Here is a 24,332-nt window from a genome sequence, read left to right as displayed (position 1 = left end):
TATTAACCTAAAGCAGTCAGAGTTATATACATGGGGTGGGAATGGTTTTGCAGTACAGGATGTTTTTAGCCATTTCACCATGGTGATGCCCTGAGAGATAAATACCAACCTGCCAGAGAGACTGCTTTTTCCCAGTGTGATTTGTGAGATTTGGTGAAGGCAGTGTTTATTTCTAGGCTGTAAATCAATTAAGTAGATTGTGTCCAATATGGTGACGCGCATTTGGTCCCTGGCAAGTGGCTGGCAGGCTCTGAAGAGATCACAGTATTTATTAGTCACAGCCTCACTGTCATGATGTGCTGAGAGATGTTCTGTGGGTTGTGGCAGGGCTGTGGTGTTACTAAGATTGTTCCAAAGCCCTTCACAGAGATTGGCAGAGGCCTGGGCCATTTGTCTGCCAGGTATAACCTGCATGTCTTGGAAATGGTGAGTCTTATCCTTGCTGTTTGCTAGAATAACTCATGTCAGTAGATATGGATAGTGTCTCTGCCTTGAACCAGGCACTGGGCTAGGCAGCAGGGATTCAAGTATAAAAACACACAGTCTCTGTCTCCAAAGAACTCAATAGGACAGAGAGACACATAGGATTATTGTAAACACTGCAAGGATGTGACCTCTGGGCTCAATTTTAATGAAGAGATTTCTTGGTGGACAGAGGAGAGCAGGACTTGGCAGCCAAGAGGCCTTGGCCAGGGACTTGAGGAACTTTGGCCTGGATGGAGCCCAGGGAGCAAGCCAGAGGCCTGAGGGTAGACCAGGACCAAGCCAGATCAGACAAGTCTCCTGTGTTGAACTGAGGAGCTGGGGTTAATCTTAGAGAGTGAGGAGCAGGAGCATGACGTCACTGTGATGACAGGGTAGAAGACTGCAAAGGCCCGCCTTGGGAAAGGGCTCAAACCCTGCCCCTGTTTTGGCCATCTGGTGTTCCTGGCAGGCAAAATGCTGCACTGTGACTCATTTCCATTCCCAACAGGTCACACTTCCTAGACAAGATCCTATCCATGCTAGATGTGTAAGTATATGAATAGGAAGCCAGAGGTGAGCCCTGTCTGTCAGGCCCTCAAAGGGCCACAGGTCGTTGCGGGCTGAGGAGAGGTGGGGACAGACCTGGCAGGAACACTCCTTGCCAGGAGCAGTCTCCTGTGTGTGCAGCTGTGAACAGCAGAGGTGGAGATTTGTTTCACAGCCACCATCTCCAAGGCTGAATGCAGGAGTGGGAATTCCAGATCCCCTAACTTCCACAACCTCTCTTCTTTAGATATTTATTGTACTTTATTTAGTCTGTCTTACTTTTTTTTAAGACAGGAAGAATTTTTCTCTTCCCTCTTCTATTTATGCCCAGCAAGAAATAGATTCCAAATATTTACCAGAGCTACACACTTAAAATGTAACTTTTTCTTAAGTACCCTTTTACTGAACAAATACAGCATTTAATCCTGCATCCGGTAGTTCTGTCTTTGAGCTGTCACACAGGGAAAGGGGTTGTGAACAAGTTTATTTTAAATAATGAATTTCACTTCCAGCAGACTTGTCCATGTCTGGGCTGTCAATGCAGGCCCCAGGTGGCCTTGCTGGGTCCCATGGTGCTATGGCGGTACCTGTTGGATGTGTCTCTTGGTTGTAATGCCTGGGTGGCGAAGGACGCAGTCCGAGCACGTCCAGCTGTTACCCCATAGACAGTCCATGCACCTGCACCAGGTTCTACTTTGTTCGTGAAAATCTGAACAGGATTATTTCTTTAGCTTTCAGAGTTTATTATTTTGATCTCCTGTGAAGGGAGAGGAACGGAGAAAACAGACCCTCTTCCACAGAAAACCGTGTTGTTTGAGAGCCCGCCTCCCTCTCACATGTCTTGGGTGTCTCCAGAACATTCCATGTTGCTCACATTTTCCTTCTGGTATCCACGGTAGCTGTAGAGCAGTCACCTGCAGTGGGGAGGCAGCAGGGGGAAGAGCTCCCTCCAGGTGAGGGCAACGTGTCCACTGTAGTAGGCTGTTCTTCTGGGGCATGCTGCAGGGACTGAAGGACTGTGGTGACTTGCAAATCAAGATCGAGGGCAAAGAGGCCTGGTGGGAGCCCATGAGCAGGTGGCATTGGGGATAGAGATCAAGGCTTCCATTCCAATCTGATTCTGTGATGGAAGGCCCTGACTGTCAGACCCCAAAGGAAGAACTCAGCAGCAGGGGCCAGTGAAGCGCTCAAATACATATAGCATAGCACTTGCCATTTTAGCCATTTTAAAGTGTGTGGTTACTGGCATTAGTTTCATTCACAGTGTTCTATAACTATCACCATGGCCCATTCCAAAATATTCCCTTCACCCCCAATAGAAACTCTGTACCCACTGAGTAACTTCTCTCCGTGTCCTCTGTGTCCCGTCCCCCCAGCCCCCAGTAACCTCTAATCTACTTTCTGCCTCTATTATCTATTCTAGATATTTCATATTTATGGAGTCATACAGTATTTGTCTCCTTTGTCACTCTTTGCTGCCTGTGGGTCCTGGAGTTGTCCCCCACCTCCCACTGGTACTGGGCCTTGGGAACTTCTTGGTGCTTCTTTATTGTCATCTCTCAAGTTACACTTTCCAGAGGCCTTTCTTGAGTCTCTTCAACCTGCTCAGTTCTCTCTGAGCAACATTTGGTTGGAAGCTTGCTTTCTGCTTCACTTGATTTCTCTCTGTGTGTGTGGTTAACTTGTCTTCTCCCCCCACTCCCCTGGCAGACAGGGGACAACTGCGCCATCTCAGAGGAGAAGCTCAGGTCTGTGTTTTGTATTTGCCCCATGCCCTGAGAGGCAGCAGAGCATGGTATTGTGACAGGAGGCTCTGGCAAGGCTGCTGGGCTGCAATCCAGGCTTCACCACGGACTAGCCAGGCAGCTTTGACTAATTCTTTACCTGGTAAGCCTTGGTTTCTGTATCTATAAAATGGGGTTATAATAAATGGTTCCCTCCTCACAAGTTTGTAAAGAGTTGAGTTTGAGTATGTAAACACTTAGAATAGTGCTTGCATGTACATGATGCTGTAGAGACATTTGGCATAACTATTGCCAGTTTCGTAACGTATGTCACAAAGCTTTTGTGAGGACTAAATGAGATAATGCATACAAACTGTTTACAAGGTGGCTGGCATGTAATAAGCATTTAGTAAATGTTAGCTCCTGTATGTATGAATGTATATTTGTATGATTACATCAAAATCAGCCCAACACTGAGACTGGTTTCAGGGCTGCTTCCAACTAAAATATATCACTGGTCCAGTTCAGGGGACTGATCTGGCCCAGGGGCAGATAAAACTAGCCTGCCTGCTTTTCCTGTTCTTTTCTTCAAAACAATGGAGAAATGGGGATTCTCAGAGGACAGAATCCAAGGGGAGCATTTCTTGGGTGTCTGATGAAGTAAAACTCAGAAGGACCTGAATCTGGAGGGGTTGTCTATTTTGACTTAGCATTTTCACCTCTATTTTTTTTTTTTAAGTTTGGGAACAAATTATACAATTAGATTCTTTCTGACCTCCAGCAAAAGATACTCACATTCCACTGGAATTCAGAAGACTGAGCAGCCTTCCTGATTATGTGGGTACCTACAGTTTCAATCAAGATTCTGATTTTTCAGATCCATGGAAGAAAAATTATCTTCTATGAAAACCAGGCTTTACCAAATGGGTCTCAGTGCTCTGATTTCAGTTGCCTGTTAAAATAAACCTCAGCCCTGCTGGTAAATAGTTATGGAAAATGTTATCAGGGCCAGAGCTAAAGGAATAGCCTCCTCACCAGTTTGTACGTCTGTCTGAAGAATGAGGCCTCAGACTAGATGAGTAGTTGAATTTGTTTCCCAAGGGCAGAGAGAAGCGTGTATCTGTCTGTCAGTCTCTCTGACCGTTACATGAGTGTGCATGTGTATGCATATCTGTACATATGTGTGTATATCACTCTGTGTGTGTGTGTGTGTGTGTGTGTGCATGTGTGTGTTTTGGGAGATATGCTGGGATCAGAGCATGTTTTCTGAGGCTCACTTGTCATTTCTCCCCACTTAACCCTCTGCACACTGTGTCTGCTATCACTTAGATGCTCCTTCTCTTCCATGTGATACGTTTCCCTGCCAGAAAGGGTCTGAGACCATATCCTCCAGTCTCCTCTAGGTGATCCTCCAAGTATGTTGCAGTAGCACATTTTCTGATTAAGGTTAAAGATGTTGTTTTTGTCTGTGCTTAGGGTGGGGGAGGCTTGGGTTTAGCCTGCCAACGTCAGCTTCATTGTCCTCTTGCCTTTGGTGTAGACCCTAGGGGGACACTACTAGATGAAACACATTAAGCTGGGGTCCCTCAGTCCTTTGCCACTCCCTGGAAATAATCAAGACCTTTTCTGAAGCTGCTTGAGTTTCTGAAGGCCAGGGAAAAGGCAGGGGTGGAGCATTTTGCTAAGTAGATCTTTCCCAGCCAGACCAAGGTAATGTGGCTTCTAAAAGCACCTAGCTCATTTCTGTTGAGTTGCTGATCTTGAGAATCAGACTCATGAAGTGGACATGCAGTGTCCCCCTGTGAAGGCTACCCTGTATGCACACATAGATGCGCAAGAGACAGCAGATCTAGGAACCACGGGCACTTGTGTGGACACTTTCTCTGTGGCGGCTCCCCCCAAGACTTATCAAGCCTCGTTACTCAAACTTGGATTTCCCACCAGTGTGGTCTAAACTACCCCTTCCCCAGCAAGGCACACAGGAGTATTCAGAACCAGCTGTGAGGACCCTGGTCCAGGAGACAGCCCTGCAGGCCTCTCCTTCCCTCACCTTCCCCACCTCAGGGGCATGGTTCTGTGCCAGATCCAGTACTAGCCACTGGAGGGAAGCCACAGCAGTTTTCCGAGGCACTTGCACACTCCCCAGGAAGAGAACCGAAGCATAAGCAAGAGAAATTGCACCATGAGTGCCCACTGGGTTTCAGGGACTATTCGACCCTCTTGGCCTCCCACAGACCTCATGCTGTGGTCTTTGGAGGTGTGGTGGTCAGTGCTGGTATTGCTGGGGTAGGACACAGTTTCCCTGACTCAGAATCCTGGCTCACCACACACAGGTGTGGCCTGGGGACCAGCAGCATTGGCATCATGCCAGAGCTTGTCAGCGGGACAAAATCCTGTGTGCATTTTAACCTGGTCTCCAGACACACGTTTCCTGGGTACAGTGAGATTGGAGAAGCAGTGCTCTTCACCAAACTGCTCTTCTGTAAGAGAACCTGAGAGGGGAGCAGAGGCCTGCTGGGGTTACTGAGCAAAGCTTCCCAGAGGTGGACTGGAGCTGAGCCTCAGTGTGCAGGGGAGAAGCTGCACCTTCCAGTCAGGATGGCCTCAGTAGGGCCTTCCCAGTCTGCAGAGAGGAGCCCCCAGTGCAGATACAAAGATGAGAAAAATCAATACCTGCAGGGGCCTCGAGAGAAAGGGCCACTGGGAGGAAGGGACTTGTTGCCAGCCTGTGGCTCCCTTGGGCGACCTTTCTTTGTGGCCTCTAAGGAAGGTCATGAAGGTGAGACCAAAGGGCTTGGTTCCATCATTTCCTGACATTGCACAGGTATCTGGCTCTGTACAGGGTGTGGGGCTGAGGGAGCTGCAGTCCTGTGAGTGCTTGGTCTGAACAGAAGAGGCAGGAGGCCTGGCGCAGCGCCTCTGGGCCTGCATGGGTGCCAGCGGGCATCTGCTTGTCTTGGGCAAGGGGCCAGGCTTCTCAGGAAGGCAGGAGGAGGCCTTGAGGGGAAGGGATATGGAGGATGTTGGCTGGCCTGGGTGTGGATGTAGGTTTCAGCATTGCATAGAGGGGCAGGGCTGGCTGGTGACAGGGAGCCTCCTTGGGTCCAGGCCTGGCTGTGCTAGGCACATTGGTGTCTTTCCCTCTTGCCTCCTGTCCACCTCTGGGTTTCTTCATGCTTTTCCCTCAGGCTGAGATCTGTGGGGAAGAGAAGCCAGTGTTGGAAACGCTGCCTTCAAGTTCCGTGGCCTCCCCAGCGAGACAGCCCTACAGTTTCCACAGGGACCTCTGGAGAGCAGCCCAGACTCTGCCCTTGATGGCACCAGGACGTGTAGCCATGAGGCTCCACGGGGCGGGGGCTGGATGAAGATAAGCTCCCGGCTGGCTTGGATGTGGACAAGTCGGGCCCTTCTTCCTGAGTCAGCAGTCCTGCAGCCTGAACCGCCGTGGGGAGAAAGGCAGGGAGAGGGTGGCTGGCCCTCAAGGAGGAAAAGCTGCCTCCTACACAGGCAGAGAATTCCAGAAGAAAACCTCATGGGGTATCATGCAGCAGAAATGGTGTTTTTGGAGAATTCTAATTATTGTCCTTAGGTAGTGACTTGAACTAGCATCGAATTTTAATGCCATCTTTCATCTGGCTTTTAAAATTCCACTCTTCACCTCCACTCACATCCCTGTTGGCTGTTCTGTTCAAGCCCAGGCCCATCGTCCATCTGGATAGGACTGAGAAGCATCGGCTGCACACCTCTGCCAGCTCCAGGCAGCCCTAGGCACACCCATGTGTTGCACACCTGTGTGGCACTTGAATAGAGTACAAGCGGGGAGAGGCCCGGAGCGGGTTCACGTTCTCTTCGCCTTCATGGGGAGCACCCCAGGTGAGGGAGAGGTGCAGGAGAATCATTTGTAAGAGACTGAAGCAGCATGGAGCCAAGGGGACACATTTGCAGATTAAAGGGAATAAGTATGTCCCTAGAAAGTGCATGCACAGGGAAGGGAGGCAGGAGAGGCCTGGGCCTGTGAGCCTGGGGGAGGGTGGCTTGGCTGTGTGAGGAGCGGGAAGGTGAGTCAGCCTGGGCAGACTGGAGAGGGAGCCGGTGGAGTGAGTGGGGCTGCACAGGCCAGCATCACCAGCGGCCCCTTCCAAGGCTCCTAGCCTGCTCCCACGTTTGGAGAACACATAAGAGAAGGGAGCTGCCATTGAGTGTCCTCCGTGATGGGTGACACAACATTAAGAACCACAGAGCCATGGGAAAGGCCAGGGAGCCCCTCTCCTTGCTGTGCAGGTGGAGAACAAGGCCCAGAATCCAGCTGTCAGCGATAAGGGGTAACAGCTGTTGGATCTATCCCAGAGCTGGTGGGCTCAAGACAGGAGCCCAGACATAGAGCTCCTGATGCTCCCTCATCCCCAGTACACACCGTCCTCAGAGCAGGTCAGGCGCTGCTGAGGATCATTGCCTCTAGCCCTGCAAGTGCCCAGCACAGTCTGAGTGACCCTCATACACAAGTGCTTGTCTTCAAACACCACATTACCCTGAGCACCAAGACCAGACCTTCCTCAAAGGACCTCCCTGCTCTGGCCCTTCTCAGTGCAGCTCAGCCCGTGCAGCCCACTGGGCAGAGTCTGCTCTCAGTTCCAAGGGAGGCTTTGTCACTGCCCATCTCCCGTCCTCACCCACCTGACTCCACTGCAGCATTGGGCCCAGGCCCCACGTCCTCCAGGAAGCCCTCTGACTCCAGACTGGGAGCAGGGCTGTCTTCTGGGGTCTCAGCCTCCACATCTGTGCCATCCCTTCTCTTACAGAATTGTCACTGTTCTAGCTGGTTTGCATGCACCCTGCCCTTGTCACCAGACATTAGCTCGGAGAAGGTAGGAATCACAGTTGTCTTATAGGTATTTTCTTCTAGGACCTAGAACAGTAGCTAGCACACAGTAGGTGTGTGAACTTCTTGAATGAATAAAAGTGCCAGGCCCTCCCTCCCCTGGCACTTTCTGTACATTATCTTATGTAAGCCTCTTGAGGACCCTGAAGAAGATATTGTCACCTCAGTTTCATAGGTGACCATGAGGCATAGAGTTTCCATAATTGGCCACAGTCTTCCTTTAGGAAGGCAGTCTTGAGACTTGAACCCAGGTCTCTAGCTTCACAGCCCTGCTTTAACTTGTGTGTTTGTTGGATAGAATTGGTCCAGCTCTACCCCACAGATCTGATGCGTCTGCTGAGACGCACTGGCATGCTCAGAGCCTAGGAAGGGCCTCAGTTTCAGGGGCGAGGGATGGGGAGCAGCTGAGACTTAAGGTCTGTTGAGTTGTGTAGTTTCTGAACCAGACAGTTCACCTAAACCTCCAGTAATGTGGCTCCCTGAGCCAGCATGGCTGGGATCTGAGCTGGTCTGTCAGGAGGACAGAGTATTTTATAAATTTTCTCCATATCCCCCTTCCCTAAAAAGAAAAAAGAAAAAGGGAGGGGGGAGGAAGAAAAGGCTCTCTACATCCCCCTTCCCTAAAAAGAAAAAGTGAAGCGGAGAGGGAGGGAGCAGTAGAGACAGCACAGCTGAGCTGCGAGGCTTCAGGGCTCAGTGCAGCTAACCATTGGGGACTCCAACAAGTGGGCCAGGCTAGGGGACTGGTGGGCTGGAGACCAGCTTCAGGCTGCTTGGGTGAGCTCTTTTTATGCAAATGGCATTTAAGCAGCTACTCTCCTGTGCACAGCCCTGGGTAGCCCTTGAATGAGGTGAGTTTAAAAAGTGACAAATAGGAATGGGTCTCCTTGCCTCTTGGGTTGACCTCCTCTGGTCAGAGGGCAGAGGTGTTGGGGGGCTACCTTGAGGCTAGCCCTGGGAAGGTGAGGAGGCTGGCCTTGCAGGCTGCCTTTTCCTGAGTGGAGTACAGGGTTTGTGCTCACAGCAGCTAGGCATTGCCACAGCCAGTGACTGAGGATATTGGACCAAACCCTAACCAGTCTCGGGTCAGCATGGGCCTGAGCACAGGAGTAGTCTTGTGGCATCAGTCCTGGACTCAGCTAAGATTGTCACCTACACAGATGGGGTCTCATAACCACCACCACAGTCCATGTCTGTGACTGGATTCTCAGTGGTGTGGGAGCATGTGGAGGTGAGCCTCTGCCACCCCTCACCCTGGCTGTACTGCATAGCTTGGAGCTGGGCAGCAGGGTCTGGGAGGGGGACAAGGGCTCTAGCACCAGTGCCAATTTTTTATCCCCAAGAGGTAAGAGAGGTCAGAAAGGGGTGCACCCACGAGGCTGGCAGACTCACTCCAAATCCCACAGTCCTTTGAACCATTCTTTGGGGACCTCACGAGGCCTTCTTTGGACCAGAACATGAACTTTCAAGTAGTGGTTGTCTGTCTTCCTACTGACCTCCTGCAAGATTTAGAATGTGTGACTATTGGAGGTCCCATGGGGGTTGACTTTGCTTGGGAGAAGGTCACATCCACATAGAAACTCTGCGGCCACTCAGAGGAAGTGCACTTGGAGGTTTCAGCATTTTGAGAGAATCTGGAGTGCTACCATTCTGGCCTCCCTTTCTCTCAGCTTCTACTTCTACGAGCTGCTCTCTAGGGCCCCCTCAGAGAAATTTTCCTGCTGAGAGCCAAGTTGTGCCATCTTTGAGTATTGAGCTCTACTGTCCCATCCAGGGTGGGCTCCACAGGAGTGTCTGTGTGATCCACCTTGGTATCGCCTGCCCTGTGTGTCCTCAGCCCCTGAGGCCTGATTGCACTAATGGGCTAGAGTGTTTTACTGTGGCCTGGTTTCAAAGGCTATGGGGTCCTGTGATTGTGGTCATGGTGAGCATTTTGCTGAGAATATTCTTGGATGGTTGAAGTCATTAGAATATCGCAAGTGAGGAGCAATCAGCAAGGGCTGACCAGAGTATTTTAGGGAAAGAATTGGAGGTGCCATGACCTTAACAAAAGAATGATTTTCCTCTGAAAAAAATCTGGAAAACATGAGACAAAACAAGCTGAAGCTGCTGCCTGACTTGTATGAGAAAGGCCACAGGCAGTCTTTGTGGGGCCGTGGTGAGAGTGCTTGTATGTCTGCGTGTGTGCACACGTGTGTATGTGGACATGCCCTGTTGGGTCCTAGCTGGGTGTCCTTGCACAAGTTGCTTCTGTTCTCTGTGTTCACAGGTGACCTCTGCAGATTTCTTCAGCTGTAAGGTTTGGGATGTGGGGCAGGGCAGGGCCTGGAAGTGGCTTTGTATCTCCACCTGCTCCTGGGACAGAGAGCACACTGGCTACCTGCTGTCCCCCAACCCTGCCACATCCTTCTTGGTGGTTGGAACTGTCCTGGTGAAATTTAGATCCATCTCTTGTCTTCTTTTCCACTAGCCAGAACTTCCCTGAGAAGAAAAGCCCTCAGTGAAACGATTCTCTGAAGTCATTTCTCACTCCAGCTCTGAACTTAGCAAGAGCTCACCCTGTAGATGCTTCACATTACTGTGCCCCCTGAAGCAAAATGCCAAGCTGGAGGGCCACTTCTTCCTTCCCTGCAACCTTCCCTCTGGGCCTGGCCTCACAGGAGGGCTGTGTGACCCTGAACATATTACTTAAGCCCTCATCTGTAAGTTGGCAGTAATTCTGGCCATAATGGCGGCCATGAGGGGTTGAGGTGATGCATTTGAAGTTGAGTACAGGAGCGCAGGCCACTGCTCTCCCGCCCTTCCTTGTTTCAGGCACAGGGCTTGGTTCACAACAGGCTGTGAACAAACTTACTTTTGACTTGTGTGTCTGGATGGTCTTGACTTGGAGAAGGAGTAAGGAGAGAGGTCTCTGGTGTTGGGACACCTGAGTAGAGGCCCCAGGGATCATCTCCATGTGGGTGGGAGGGGGGCTGGGCTTCCTGGCTGAGGCCAGTGTCCGTGCCACCCGTGCCACCTATGACCTGGGGAGGGCAGGTGTCCACACAGCTCTGCTGCAGGTGGTAGGACAGTGTGCTCCCTGGCTTAGGACATGTAGGGAGAGGTCTTTCTTTCTCTCTGTGCTTTGACTTCCACTCCCACAGTGTTGTCTTTTTATGCCAAAATAACAAAGAAGGAAGTTCTGGGGACACAGGAGCCATTCCTACACTGCCTGTCCCTTCCTCCTGTTCCTGCCCAGCTGCCCAGATAGTGAGGTAAAAATGGCACGCGTGAGCCACCATCCAACAAGACCTCCAGGGAGAGAAGGATGGAGGTAGAAAACCTGGACCAGTCCACCCTTATTTCCTGAAACCTGTTCCTACAGACACCAGTGGACTAAACTTAGGACTCTACAGAAATGAGTCAGTATAGTGACCTCCAGGGTGCTGCCCTGACACACCAGCACGTGGCTGAGGGGCTTATTGAAAACCACATGCACAACACTGAACAAGTATGGGACTTTGTTGACAAATGTTGACAAAGCAAGTAACTAAAAGCAAAACAAAACACACCAAAACCTGTATTGTACTTGCATGCTGGTGGCGTGCAAAAGAGACCTATCTCTGGAGTTCAGTAATCATTATGTTCCCTTGAAGTTTACCACTGCAAGCTTCATGACTGGATGACTGGCAAACCCTAATCCTGACAGAAGCAGAGGATATCAGAACTGAAAAAGGTCCTTGGGCTAAGTAGCCCCTTGAACAGGAACAGCAACTGAGGCCCCTGAGGGGAAGTGGCTTGGCAAAAGTCATTTTGCTGGTGGGTGTGCAGCCCGTGCCTGCTGAGATGGCAGGGTGTGTGTGTGTGTGTGTGTGTATGAGATAGCTATTCAAAACTGTTTCTCAATGAATTTGATGCATCTGTGGCTTCCACGATCTCATCCAGATGTGTTGAGCATTTCACCTGCATTACCTCATAAAATCCTCCAGTGACCTTGTATAAACTTTATAGTTGAGAAGCTAGAAGCACAGAGAGTTTTAGTACATTTTCCAGCGTAATAAGCAGAGGATCAGGATGTGAGCCCTGGTCTGGGACCACCTACACCCAGAACCTACATTCTTTTTTTTTTTTAAAGAGAGAGAGAGAGAGAGAGAGAGAGAATTTTTTAATATTTATTTTTTAGTTTTCGGTGGATACAACATCTTTATTTTATTTTTATGTGGTGCTGAGGATCGAACCCAGTGCCCCGCGCATGCCAGGCGAGCACGTTACCGCTTGAGCCACTTCTCCAGCCCCAGAACCTACATTCTTAATGCCCATATCCACGGTACTTTCTTTCCATGCAGTTGGAATCTAACACATACCTTCCTCCTTGCCCTCCCTTCCCCAGCACCCCAGCTGATTGCGGATCCCTGGCAATGGAAGGAGGTGATGCTGGGCCCTCCTGGCACTCATGAGCATGCTGCTTTCAGGAAGCATCTCCCCAGGGGCCTGCCCAGGGCTTCACAAAGTGAGAAGGTACAGCAAGCATTAGCATAGAATCAAGCATGAACACAGAATTAGTATAAAATGTGCAAGTTGCTATGCTACCTATTTTATGGTCATTTTCAGAATGAAATGATGTCTTTATCTCTTCATAAAAATGATAAGAGTCTCTTTTTTCCCCTGATAGGGTCCTCGGGTAGTGACCTTGCCATTCCTAGGGAGCTTGTCAGAGATGCAGCTTCTGGATAGGAATTGGCATTTAACAAGACCCCGAGGATTCCACTCACCCATGGCACATCTAGGAAGGACTGCCCTTGACAGACTCTTGCTGGCAGGACCTGGGTCTGGTCTATCACTCTACCCTGCAGTGCTTTGCTCTTGCCTGACAAGTAGGAGATCTTCAGTTTTGGGTCAACAGGACAATTACTCTTTTTACCTTGACTGAGACCCATGCCACAGATGTTCAGGACAGCAAGTAGAGGCAGCCCAAGGTGGAGTTCTGCTTAGATGGAAGGTTGCTCAGATGTTTCTCTGGGCCTGAAAAGCCACACACTTCGCCACAGCCTGCTTGCCCTTGCTGCGGCACCGTGCCATCCTGTGCTTTTGTGCCCAAGGAGCCCCACCAGGAACACCCCCATCTGTGAGGGTGAAGGGTGTTGGTATGGATGAATTGAGTTCAAATGGGGACACAAGGTTAAATTCCACACACCCCTCCCTAACCACCCTTACCGCTCCTGCTGCGTTCTGCTCGCTGTCCCGGAAAACACTCCACCGTGTGTTCCAGGCACTTTCTCCTGTGACCTCTAGTGCCGTGGGGCTGTTGGAAGCAGTGAGCCAGTTCTGAAGGTGACTCTCTGACTTTGTCTTCACTCTGACTAGTATCCCTCCCCTTAGCCTAAACTCAGGGAAGGGCAGGGCCAGGGCACTGAGCTGGGGCCTGCGCCCCAGGCCTGCCCAAGTGCTCACAGGTCTTCACTGCTCCCGTCAGAATTGAGCTGCTGCCTGACGGTAACATAAAAGCCCCGGTGGGAGCAGGCTGGGCATCTTCTGGCTGGTGCTAGGAAGGGTAATGTCCAAAAGGTTAGGCCTGCTTGGGTCAGGTTCCATCTGGGCTTCTTCATGCCTAGTCTGTGTCACACTGAGCATCTGACTATAGACAGGGATTCCAGGGCTCATGGGGCCAGCTCCTCTGCCTCACCTTCTCTGTCCTCACCTTGTGAGAGGTCAGGCTTCCTCTAGTGAAGACCCCTCATCAGCTCTCCAGACAGACCAGGGGCACATTCTCCTCTCCCCAACTGCCTTTCTTGTTTCCTTTTTTCCTTCTTTCCTTCTACCTTTCTTCTTTCTGCCCTTCCTTTTTTCTTTTCTCCTCCCGATGATTTCTTTCTTTCTTAGTTCTGGGCATTGAACCTAGGGGTGCTGTATCATTGAGCTATACCCCTAGTCCATTTATTCATTTATTTAAATTTTGAGACATGTTCTCATTAAGTTTCTCAGGCTGGCCTTGAACTTGTGATCTTTCTGTCTCAGCCTGCCAAGTAGCTGGGATTATAGGTTTGGCTGCCACACTCAGCTCCTTAGCTGCCTTTCTAAATTATTATTCCAGCACTTTCTTCAACATTCTCCTCTTTTATGTTTTTATACCCTCTAGTGTTAGAATTTCTAAGTCCTTTGTTCATTCATTCATCCATTAGTCTATCCATTTGAAACCAACAGTTCTAAGGTAACTTTTGTCATTCAGATGCAGTAAAACATGAAGATGCATGAGGGACATTCCAGTTATCAATCCATTTCCCCCCACTCATGCCCTCAGTACTCTGGAGAACCCTTTTATTCATTCGTTATTGATTTCTGGTAGTATTACCCAGAGACCCTTGCACCTAATTCTCTCTTCCTCAAAGCCTGTTCACACCCCAGCTCATCTTTCACCTCTCACTCTCCTGAGGTCTCTCACTATCCCTAACTTCAGATGTGCCCCAGGGTACCCCTCTTCTTGGCACCTCCTCTGCCTGGCTCCTCTGCTTTTCCTGATCTTAGAGCTAATGTTTTCTTACTGCCTCAGTTTCCTCACTAGAAGCTCGAGACCATGGGACTGACCTTATTTGGTCATTCAAATATTAGAGTTCTTGCAGTTAGGTACTCAAACAGGGCCTGGCATATGATAAGTGTTCACTAAATATTAACCATCACTGTTATCATTTCTGCTCTTTCCCTCAATATGTCTCTGTCTATCCTTCTCTGGTGTGTACATTCCTTTCTTCCCTCTGACCTCTCTTTACAAAGTGATGCCATCTGCCTTCCCTGTATCTGTTCCCTGCTTTTCATGTACTCCCAGTACAACATACATGGCCTCTTGGTCTTTACTGCCCACCTCTGCCGAAGGTCGCTGTGACCTCCTGCACATTGTTAAATTCTCACCCTCTTTAGCTTTCAGCTTGTAGTGAGGTCCTCAGGCCAGCTAGACCAGAGAGGAAGCCAGGAAGATCCAGGAGCATCTGCTGGTGCAGAGAATGGGAAGAGGTGGGCCTAGAGTCCCAAGGGGCCCATGAGAAGGTTTCAGAAAGTAAGGATGGGGTGTTGCTGTCACAGAGAGATCTGTCTTAGCTCCCCATCACTGGAGCAGGATGCCTCTAGGGACAAGGTTTATGGAGGGCTCAGTATATAGCTAAAATGGGGTTTGAAGACCTGTGGCCAAGGTAAGGGAAGGAGCAGAGGGTGTCCTTATAGCTGGGGCAGAGGAAGAGGATGTGGGTGGTGAGCAGCAATGATGGGCAAGGAGGTGCCACACTATAGCTGCAGGGCTGTGATAGATGGTGGGGAGGCAGCTGTGGACACCTGGAGAGTGGGGTCATGTGCATCCCTGGGGACCAAGGAGACTGCAGCAGGGTTGCTTTCTATTGTGGATGGGGGATTGAGGTCCTTGGTGCTCTCTGATGTGTCATTCTGCACAATCAGAGCTTTTGAATGAGAGGCAGAGTGGGCCATTTACATGCACACATGTGCTCCCTGTCTCCTGCTACGTGATGTTCTGCAGCACCTTGGGTTTGCAATAAGGCCATCACCATATGAGGTCCCTAGACCTTATGCCTCTAGAACTGTGAGCCAAAACAAACCATTTTGTTTTTAATTTTAAAATGGGCAACTTGTTTTTTTGGTTTGTTTATTTGTTTTGGAGGAACTGGTTCTTTATTTCAAAAGGACACTCGTCAACATTCAGAATCAAAACACTATTGGTTTCTCTTTCTCCTAAATGTCCCGAAGAAACTACAACAAAGGAGAGTACATTAAACCAGTAAGCTTCAGAATGTGTACCTGCAGGCCTCACAGAAACCTCAGCTCAGGTGGGGAAAGAAACTTTGAAAGGTCAGCATACTGCCAGCATACCCCAACCCTCAAAAAGCAAAGTTTCAAGTTAATATAAAATTTTAAAATGTTGTACATAAACATTGTACAAACACAATGAGATGGCAGAATGGGACGGCAGCTTCAGACGCAGACAAGGGTGATGAGATGAGCTTCATACGGCCAAGTCAGTGGCAAAAACAGCCTTTCTTTCAAGACAGCAGAAGAGCAATTTAGCAGTCACCTCCACATTGAGAGGCCCATGATCCCTTCTGTGAGTAGCTGGGAAGAGGGTAGAAATGGGACAAAAATTTGGTCTGAGATCTAGCTCAGTGGTAGATCCCTTGCCTAACACATGCCCGACCCTGAGTTCAATTCCCAGCACCACAAAATAAATAAATAAATAAAATTTGAAAAGTCTCAGAAATCTCCCCTTCTTAGTTTATTTATTTCTGATGGAAAAAGTGAAAAATAAAAATAAAGTTTTCCAAAAATACCTTAAAGCCAATTCAAAAACCAAAAAACATACCTGAATAGTGTAGGTTTTGGTCTTCGGCTAACTTGTCCTGGCCTTTCTGGTTTGGCTGGTATTTCATGCACAGTAATGAGGTTTCCCATAGCAGAGTCTTTCCCTGGGCTGTGTTTGGCCCATACCTTTTCTATCCTATGGAAAGAACAATATGGATTAGGCTGGAAAGTTACCTTCCAAAAATGAGAAAAGAATGAGCTTGCTGCCTCAGAGCTGTGGAATAATTTGGAATGGTTCATAGATGATTGCTATTACAATTTAAAAAATGCAATTACAAAATGTGGACATCACAACATGCTTTTAAAGTCACTTGGCATGGTGCTCATTCCCTTTTTCTGAAGGCTTTTAGCCTCTAGCCCAGCTGGAATCTCTGGGAAAAGGCAGAGACATTTTGGTGAAAGAGACAAGGGGTTGGAATAAGAGGACTGCTGAAAAGAGAAAGCAGCTTCCTGTTGAAGATCAGTCCTCAGTCAAGGTCAGCTTGGGCTGGCTGGTTTCAGGCAGGTCAAGCTCAGAGGCAGGAGCAGCAGGGCCTGGAGCTCTGGCTCTCATTCAGGTCAAGCAGTCTGGCCCAGCGTCCTCTGTATACAGAGGTCTCCTCTTTGGTGCACTTCGGCTTATCTTCCAAATCATCAGTTGTCTTTTCCAGTTTTCTCAGCAAACTCAGCACAGGTCTCTGCCTCCTTGAGTTTGTCAGTAAGAATCTTTCTCTGCTCGCACTTGTCTTCCTTTTGAGAGTACTTTCCTTCAGCAGCACTCACACACTTCAGGCTCTGGTCCATCAATCTGATCTGCTCATCCATCTCTGGGCAACGGGACTCTTGACAGCTCATCTCATTCCTCCGTGTGTTCCAAGTCTCCTTCAATAATCGTTAAGTAACAGCCACCTCTTCACACTTCTGTCTGCTTCTCTGTGGTGTGCTCAGCCTCTTTGAGTTGGATTTCCAGTGGTTCCATCCTTTCCTCATCTTTGAGGTCCCAGTTTTCACTAACCTTTGGGCCTCTCACTCTCATTAGCAGCTTTTTGGCTTCCTCCAGCTTTTGCAGGACGATAGCCAGGCACCTCTGGGCACAGGTCAGCTCCCCTTCAATAAGATGGGCCCTATGGTGCGAGGAGGCTGCCTCAGCCTCAGCCTGTTCCCCAGCCACCTTTCTTCCGCTGCCTACCTCTCCTCTGTGTCATTGGCTGATGCTGCACAATCTGGATCTTGTGTCACCACCTTGAGGATGGCGATCCTGGCCAGGGTGCTCACCCGGCCAATGATTGGTCTTTGGCTTCTGCTTTCTCTGCATGGCATTGCAGCCACTTCTCCAAAATATGCAATTTGTATCACCAGTGCAAGGCTTTCGAAGGCATCATCCAGGTAGAGAAGGCCTAGAGAAGAACCATTTTGAAAGAGGATGAGGAGTGGGAGAGGAAGGTTGGCTGGAGGTACCTCTACCAGGTACCTGGGTCACAGAGCTAGGTGACAAATAGTTGGAGTGGGCACACTGGGGCCTGCAGATCCAGCTGGAAGGTCCACGTGGTCCTGTGGCTCCTCCAGGATCCTAACAGCAGAAAAAGAACCCCAAGCCTGAGTCTGTACCAGCCATGCAGGTTGTCAGTGTAGGGGACAGGTGGGTGGGGTTACCAAGGCCATATATCTTTCCTGGCTCCTCTTCTTCCACCTGCTGAATGTCAGAACTCTCCAGAATTCTGTCATACCTGCTTTACACTCTGTGCTAGTGACCTGAACTTTTTCATATCACTATTCTTCTTGCTGTCACCAATAGAGACTGAGTGGGACATTCCCCTTGCCCCCTGCCCAGATCCACTCCTCCCAGCCTTTGCTGTTATTAGCTCTGTTCACCTTGAAGGAAGCCACTGCCCTCCATCTTTCCCCAGGTCCTCCCCATGCAGCCCACCCAGAGCCCAGCCCAGCTTGGCACCTCTTTGCACTGCAGTTGTGTGTGAGATTGAGTGACAGTGAATTCCCCAGGCCCCACAGCTCCCGGGACAGGTGTGGGAAGACATCTGAGTGACCAAGATACCCAGGCAGGCCAGGCATGGGGAGCTGTGCATGAGGAGACAAGCCTACTCCAAAGGCCTGAAACTTTGGAGGAAGGTGACACCTCCCAAGGGCCCCCGGGAGCAGCAGCTCAGGGCCCTGGCTGGGCCTGGCCCTGGGAAGGCCTCAGGCTGACCAGAGGGCTCTGGAGAAGAGGAGGATCACTGGTACTTGGAGTGCCGTCTTATAGCAGGTCAGGTCTTCTGTCAGGGCTCTTTGCCCTCCAGGATTCTAGCACCATGGTAGTTTCTAGTCCCACAGAGATAGATTGGTCATAGCAGGCGCAGTTTGGGGAACCAACAGACAATGTGGGTCACCTTTATCATGCCAGACTTCCAGGGCAGGAAGATATGATGAAACAGAAACCTCCAAACTGGCTGGATGGACAGAAGCTGGTTGCTGAGGTGCCACCACACCCCGAGAGGAGCCTGGCAGGCAGGCCTATTTGTAGCATCGGCCCTTCTGTGGCTGAGTACCCACAGTGACAGGCAAGGCCACTCTCCCTATGGGCACAGATAGACATAGTCTGCACTCCTCTGCTGCTTCTTTTTTTTTTTTTTTAAATACCTTCATTTTGTTTATTTATTTTTATGTGGTGCTGAGGATCTAACCCAGTGCCTCACAAGTGAGGGGCAAGCCCTCTGCCACTGAGCTACAACCCCAGCACCATGCACTCCTCTGCTTCTAGAGGCCCACTGTGGACCTATGTTACCTATAGGCCTGGTGGCCCACTCCAGGCTTTTAGGTTCCGGATTGTAGATATCCCACTGTGGGGAGTTCACGTGGGGCATCTTATCTCCCTGTTTGACTGTCAGCATCTCTGGGGTACAGGGTGTACTCACGCCTCTATCTGCTGGGCATAGAGGTGCTCTGGTGAATGCTCAGGGATTGGTAACTGATTCCTCCTTTTCTTGAGGGTCCTCTGGTTGCTCCTGTGTGTCTCATAGAACAAGGACCTGTCACCGTGTGGGCTCTGGACATCTGCCTGCTGGCTGTTCCATGCCCCTACCTGAGGCCCACATTTCCAAGCTGCTCTGCCTTTCCCTTCTCCAGCCATGGGTGCCTGCCTCCTTCTGACACCCTCCTAGACAGGGCTGCCCAGCCCATCATGACTCATTCTCTCAGTTGGCAGGGAATTTGCCAGCTTTGGACCCCACCAGCGTCCTCAGGTGTGGCAATAGGTGAAGGTGAGCTGTAATGTTTTTCTCTGTCTTCATTGCTGCCATGTTATGGGTTGAATTGTGTCCCCCAGAATTCTGTATGCTCAAGTTCTGACCCCTGGTACTACAGAAGGAGTGGGGTCATCACATATATAATTAAGACAGGTTTATTCTGGAGTAAAGTGGCCTCTAATCCAATGATTGGTGTCTTTATAAAAAGAGGACTGTGGACACAAAGACACCTGCACACAGGGAGCAGCCCTGTGAAGGGGCCAGAGATGCCAGATGCCAGGGCAACAGCAGCAGGTTCCTCCCAGGGCCCCGCTATCTTGAATTTGCAGCACCAGAAGCAGGAGGAGGTAAGTGCCTGCCTTTGGAGCTGACTTTGCTTTGGCGCCTGAGCACACTATCCCAGAGAGCTGGGTGGATTTGTGGGTAAAAGGAAGTGCCCACTCTGCTGGTGTTGCAGGTGGCTCTCTAGAAAACTCGGCTCTTGTAATAGCTGTACTCCAGTGCCCTGTCTCAAATCTCCGTCCCCCTGCCGAAGGCCCTGATGGGACAAAGTTCCAAGACACAGATTTTGGGAATGCATACAACTGCCTTCCAACCCCTGGGCTGACTGTAGTCTGTTCTGATCCTGTGTGTGGATGGATGTTAATCCTGTCAGTCAACAGACAGCACTCACACTCTCCCTCAGACTTCTCCAGGTTCTGTCTTTTCCCTGAATCCCCATTCCCAGGCTGGGCAGATGGCACAGAGATGCCAGGAGTGTGCAGAACAGGGAATCTTGTAGCCTCCAGTGCAGAGAGAGGCCCTGTGGAGGCTGGAATGGAGGCTGCTCCTTCTGGAGGGATGAGAGGGGTAGAGGGCGCCTAGAGGAAGCTTATGAACCCCTGCAGCTTGTCTGTTGGGTCTCTGTCCCCAGACGCTCTTTCTTCTCCTGCCAGGCCTCCTGGTTTTAACTCCAAGCCCCTGGCCCCAGCTCTACCCAGGGGCCCTTCAGCTTGGGAAGCAGAGGGCCTGCTGGTCCCTCTGTCTTTCTGTGAGGGATTTTGTAGTTTGGAAACTCAGTTGCTGGCCTGCAAACAGGACTGGTGCTTGCCACCTAACGTGTCTCTTACAAGGTTCTACAGATAAGGGCAGGAACATGCCCCACCAGCTATCCTCTCCTTTTGCCACCCCATGCAAGCCCTGTCATTTGGGCACGCACTCCTTCCAGCTGGGAATGTGTAAGGTGGAGGGGGCCATCCTGCAGGGTGGGAAAGCCTTCTGAGCACTGCCTCACTGTGCTACAGGGTCTGTCTTGAGAGCAAGGAGTGGCGGTGGTGGTGGTAGCGGTTATGGTAGTGGTGTTGGTGTTGTTGATGGTGATGGTGGAGATGGTGATGATTGTGGTGGTGACGGTGGAGATGGTGGTGGTGGTGACGGTGGAGATGGTGGTGGTGGTGATGGTGGTAATGGTGGTGATGGTACTGGTGTTGGTGTTGGTAGTGTGGTGGTAACAGTTGCCTTTTCTGGGCTGACTGTAGTCAAAATTATTTCAAATACCCTTTCCATAAAGATGGGTTTTCTTCATGAAGGTTAGTTCATTAGTCTTAATGGTCTTTTAAAATGATTATTAGTTAGGATGATTTCCAAGGAGGGAGAGGAATCTTGTCCCTTGTGCTGTGGCTCTTAAGGTGACCATGGAGGATGGGAACAAGCCACAGGGTTTACACTATTAGGCAAAGTGGCTAGGTGTGGGCATGGGAAGTTAAAAAAAGAAATTTCTGGCAGCTCCAGGATTCAGAACCAGGTATCCACGCTCATACAGAGGTTTCCTGCAGCCCCATGCCCCTGTGACCTGCCTTGTAGCAGCCCTTGGATCTGCCCTCTGAGCCGTGAAGTGCCAGTGGTGGCTGTATCCTCTCATGGTCTCATCCCTAGTGCCCCTAGTCTCAGGCTGTGCCAGCCAAATTCAAAAACGAGATTGAAATCCAAGTGCCGCTCCTTAGAACATTAGCCTGTGGGTTCTGAGGCGGTCAGAAATAACGGGACCTTGGAGATTAGAATCTCTGGCTCAGACACACCGAGGACCTCTGTTCTCTCTCTGTTCAGTGCAGACAGCAGTGTCTGGGAAGAATGTCAGCAGGCTTTGCTGCCCTCTGACTCTGGTGTGAGGAGCAGTGGCAACGCCTTGCAAGGCCAGCGCCCACAGCCCCGCGGCATAACTGAAGCACTCCTTGCATGAGCTCTGGCCCTTGCCCATCCCCATATCATGTCGTTCTCCCGAGCCTGAGCCAGTGTGGCTCAGCCAGGAGAAGCAGCTGGCATAAAAGACAGAGCACCTGCCATTCCCCAGAGTGCTCCATGCCTGCTGCAGTCTGGCTGCAGCAAAATAACCGGGGGGTGACGAATAACTTGTGTACGTTGATACAGCAGGAGTAGGAGCCGTTTATTGCACGACAGGAGGAGTATTTATACATTCCACACAGCTTATCTAATTAACATAAACTAGATACAGCAGTCAACCAATCAGGAATCTCCACACTTAATGGCTTGCTTTTGTTACTTCTCAAACCACTCCCTCTGGCATTTTGCCAGGCACCATCCAGACTTGTTTACAAACTCTAACATTCCCCTGGCAAAATGCCAGGTGTTATTTTGACTTGTTTACAGACTCTAACACATGCCCTGTGTTCTTGTGGGTTCGCTTGGGATGGTTGGAACACTGTGAACCATCATTTTGTGCTTCGAGGATCATCAGTTCCTTTTCAGGCTATTTCTGCTTCGGCAAACACACTGGGAAATTTGGATTTCCAATTTCCTTTCCCTCCTTTGCTCCTGATAGTTCATAATGTGCTGATGCCCCAGGCCTGGCCCTTTGTTATAAAATGCCTCTTGGTGCTGCCTGTATGGCCACACTGGGCTTCATGTTCCCAGAGAGCCACCAGGATTGTGGCCTCCACTCAGAGGATGTTCTGTCCTCCTCCCTCAGCCTCTGGCTCCCCTCCTGAGCCCAGTAGGTCACCCTTTGATCACTCCTTCTGCCGACAGGGAAGGTGTGAGGAGGCTGCTGGTCTTGGCTGGAGGTTGGCAGGTGCCCAGGGCTGTGGGTGGCCTGCCTGCCCCCAGTTTGGTGAAGGGCTGAAGGCCATTAGTACCCTCTCTGTGGGAGATGGAGCGCTCAGTGAAGCCACAGGCCCGGCCGTCGTAAGACCATGTCCTCGTCCTGCTCCCTGGCTCCACGTGCCACTAGCGGCTGTGATATCTCATCCACACCTACTTTCCTTTGCCCCTTGTCAGGAGGCCCTGACGTGCCTGACCCTGCCTAAGGAGCCTGGCCCCAGAGCTGGACCAGCTCCGCCCTCTTCTGGGTCCTCTGGGAGGGAAGAGAGGAGAGGGTAGGGTGGGCGGAAGGAAGGGGGGCGGGACCTGCTTCTTGCTTCCCTGCTTCCTCTCTGGTAGATGCACCTGTCCCGACCCCTTGACAGGTGAGTGAGCAAGTTGGTGAGGGTGCACCCTGGGTGGAGGGTCCCTCCTCTGCCATGCTGTGGTGGCTTAGATCTGCCTGGGAGAATCCTAGCTTGAAATTAACCGCTTGGAGGAAGTATGGCAAAAATGAACAAGCAGTTGCCAGACTGCATCCCAACACTGGGATCCCATCACCGCAGGCTCCTGTGGCTGGAAGGACCGTGGCATCTCAGTGTGCTCTAGCAGCTTATTTTTGCCAGGGCGGCTGTTATCAGCAGGCAGGCGCCAGCGCCCTGCTCCACTCACAGTCTGATTATGGCTGAGCTCAAACAATGGACTGAGTGTTCCGCCTGTGAGTGTCCTGAGGGAAAGCTTTTCCCTCACCAGGATCAAACGCTCGGCTCCCTTTGTGATATGTGAGGCCACAAGGCAGGCTTGTCTCTTCCCCAACACGACAAGTGCTCTGGATCTGGAGAATGGCCCTGCAGCGGGTGCCCTGGGCCGGGCTCTGTTTGATTTCCACCAGGCCTTACATGTCACCACACAGATCCTGTCCTGCCATTGGTTGGAGTATCTCTGCAAGAGGCAGAGGGGTGTTTGCAGACTGGGGAGCAGGTGGGTGAGGTTTTGATACCTTCCCTACTCTGAGGACCTAGGTCCAGCCCTGCCCCTCACTGCCCACAGCAGGCCTCCAGCTCTGCTCCTTCATCCAAGGCAGGGCTGTGCTGGTTGGCCTCCGCTCTGTGTCATGGGCTCAGCTCCCCAGCCCTCTCCTGCCCACTCTTGCAGCACACAAGTCCTTGACACCAAGGAGGCTGGAAACCAGAGTGGCCAGCACTGTAACCATGTCACTCAAAGGAGATTTCTAGCTCTTTCTTCCCTCCTCCAAAAGGAAGCGTTTGGATGGAGGACGTAGACAGGTCCCTCTGGCTCTAACACACCATGAACCTAGACTGGATTTCTAAATCTGACATGGAGATTGACATTGAAGTGACATCCCCTCCCAATTAGCCAAGGCCCACTTGGCTCTCTATAGCTGCTTCACCCTAACTCATAGGTGTGTGTCCAGAGCGGTCTCAAGTCCCTGGCTCTTGCCCAGCCTCTCAGATATGGTAGACTTTGGGTCTCCCTGAATAAGGGTTATTCCAAAGCAGAAAATTGATTTCTTTCAGCCTGAGATTGACTTCCTATATCTTCACAGCTCACCATTCAGGAGCTCTCCTCCTTTCTACCTTCTTCCTCTTTAAGATCACAGACAAAGGTAGAAAGTTCTGCCTGAGTTGTTACCATCTGAAGAATATGGACTTTGGAGCCAGAAGATGATAGGATTTAGCCCCTAATTCTGCTATTTCCCAGCTGTGTGACTTTGGGAAAGTTACATAACCTCTCTGTGCCTGATTTTCTTCAACTATGAAGTGATGTGTCATCTCTTAGAGCCCTCATCTCTTAGGGTTGTTGTGGGGAGCAAATAAGATAACGCAGTACAGTGCCTAGCACGTGCTAAATCTGTACAGGTGCATGACGAGGACAATGAAGATGATGACGCCAACATCATCATCCTGAGGTGGCAGTAGATAGTGGAACAGCATGGGGCTTGGAGTCAGGGACCTGGGGTCAGACTTGCTCTGTACTCATTGGTGGTGGGAAGTAGATTTCAAGTCTCGAATGCCGCGAGACAGACAGCAGGGCTGACAGGCAGGCTCACCTCCACGGGGCTAAGTC

The 24,332-nt window shown here is 50.6% G+C and overlaps 1 protein-coding gene and 1 pseudogene across 1 annotated transcript in view; one reads left to right on the top strand and one right to left on the bottom strand.

Annotated features, from left to right (window-relative positions):
- The window catches only part of Xxylt1 (xyloside xylosyltransferase 1), a 161,235-nt gene that overhangs the window by 135,358 nt on the left and 1,545 nt on the right, over positions 1-24,332 (top strand). The window lies entirely within an intron of this gene.
- On the bottom strand, positions 16,461-24,199 carry LOC114093188 (tropomyosin alpha-3 chain-like; annotated as a pseudogene).

Source organism: Marmota flaviventris, chromosome 8 (genome assembly GCF_047511675.1).
Source record: "Marmota flaviventris isolate mMarFla1 chromosome 8, mMarFla1.hap1, whole genome shotgun sequence".
NCBI classification, from domain to species: Eukaryota; Metazoa; Chordata; class Mammalia; order Rodentia; family Sciuridae; genus Marmota; species Marmota flaviventris.
This window is presented reverse-complemented; position numbering and strand designations above follow the sequence as displayed.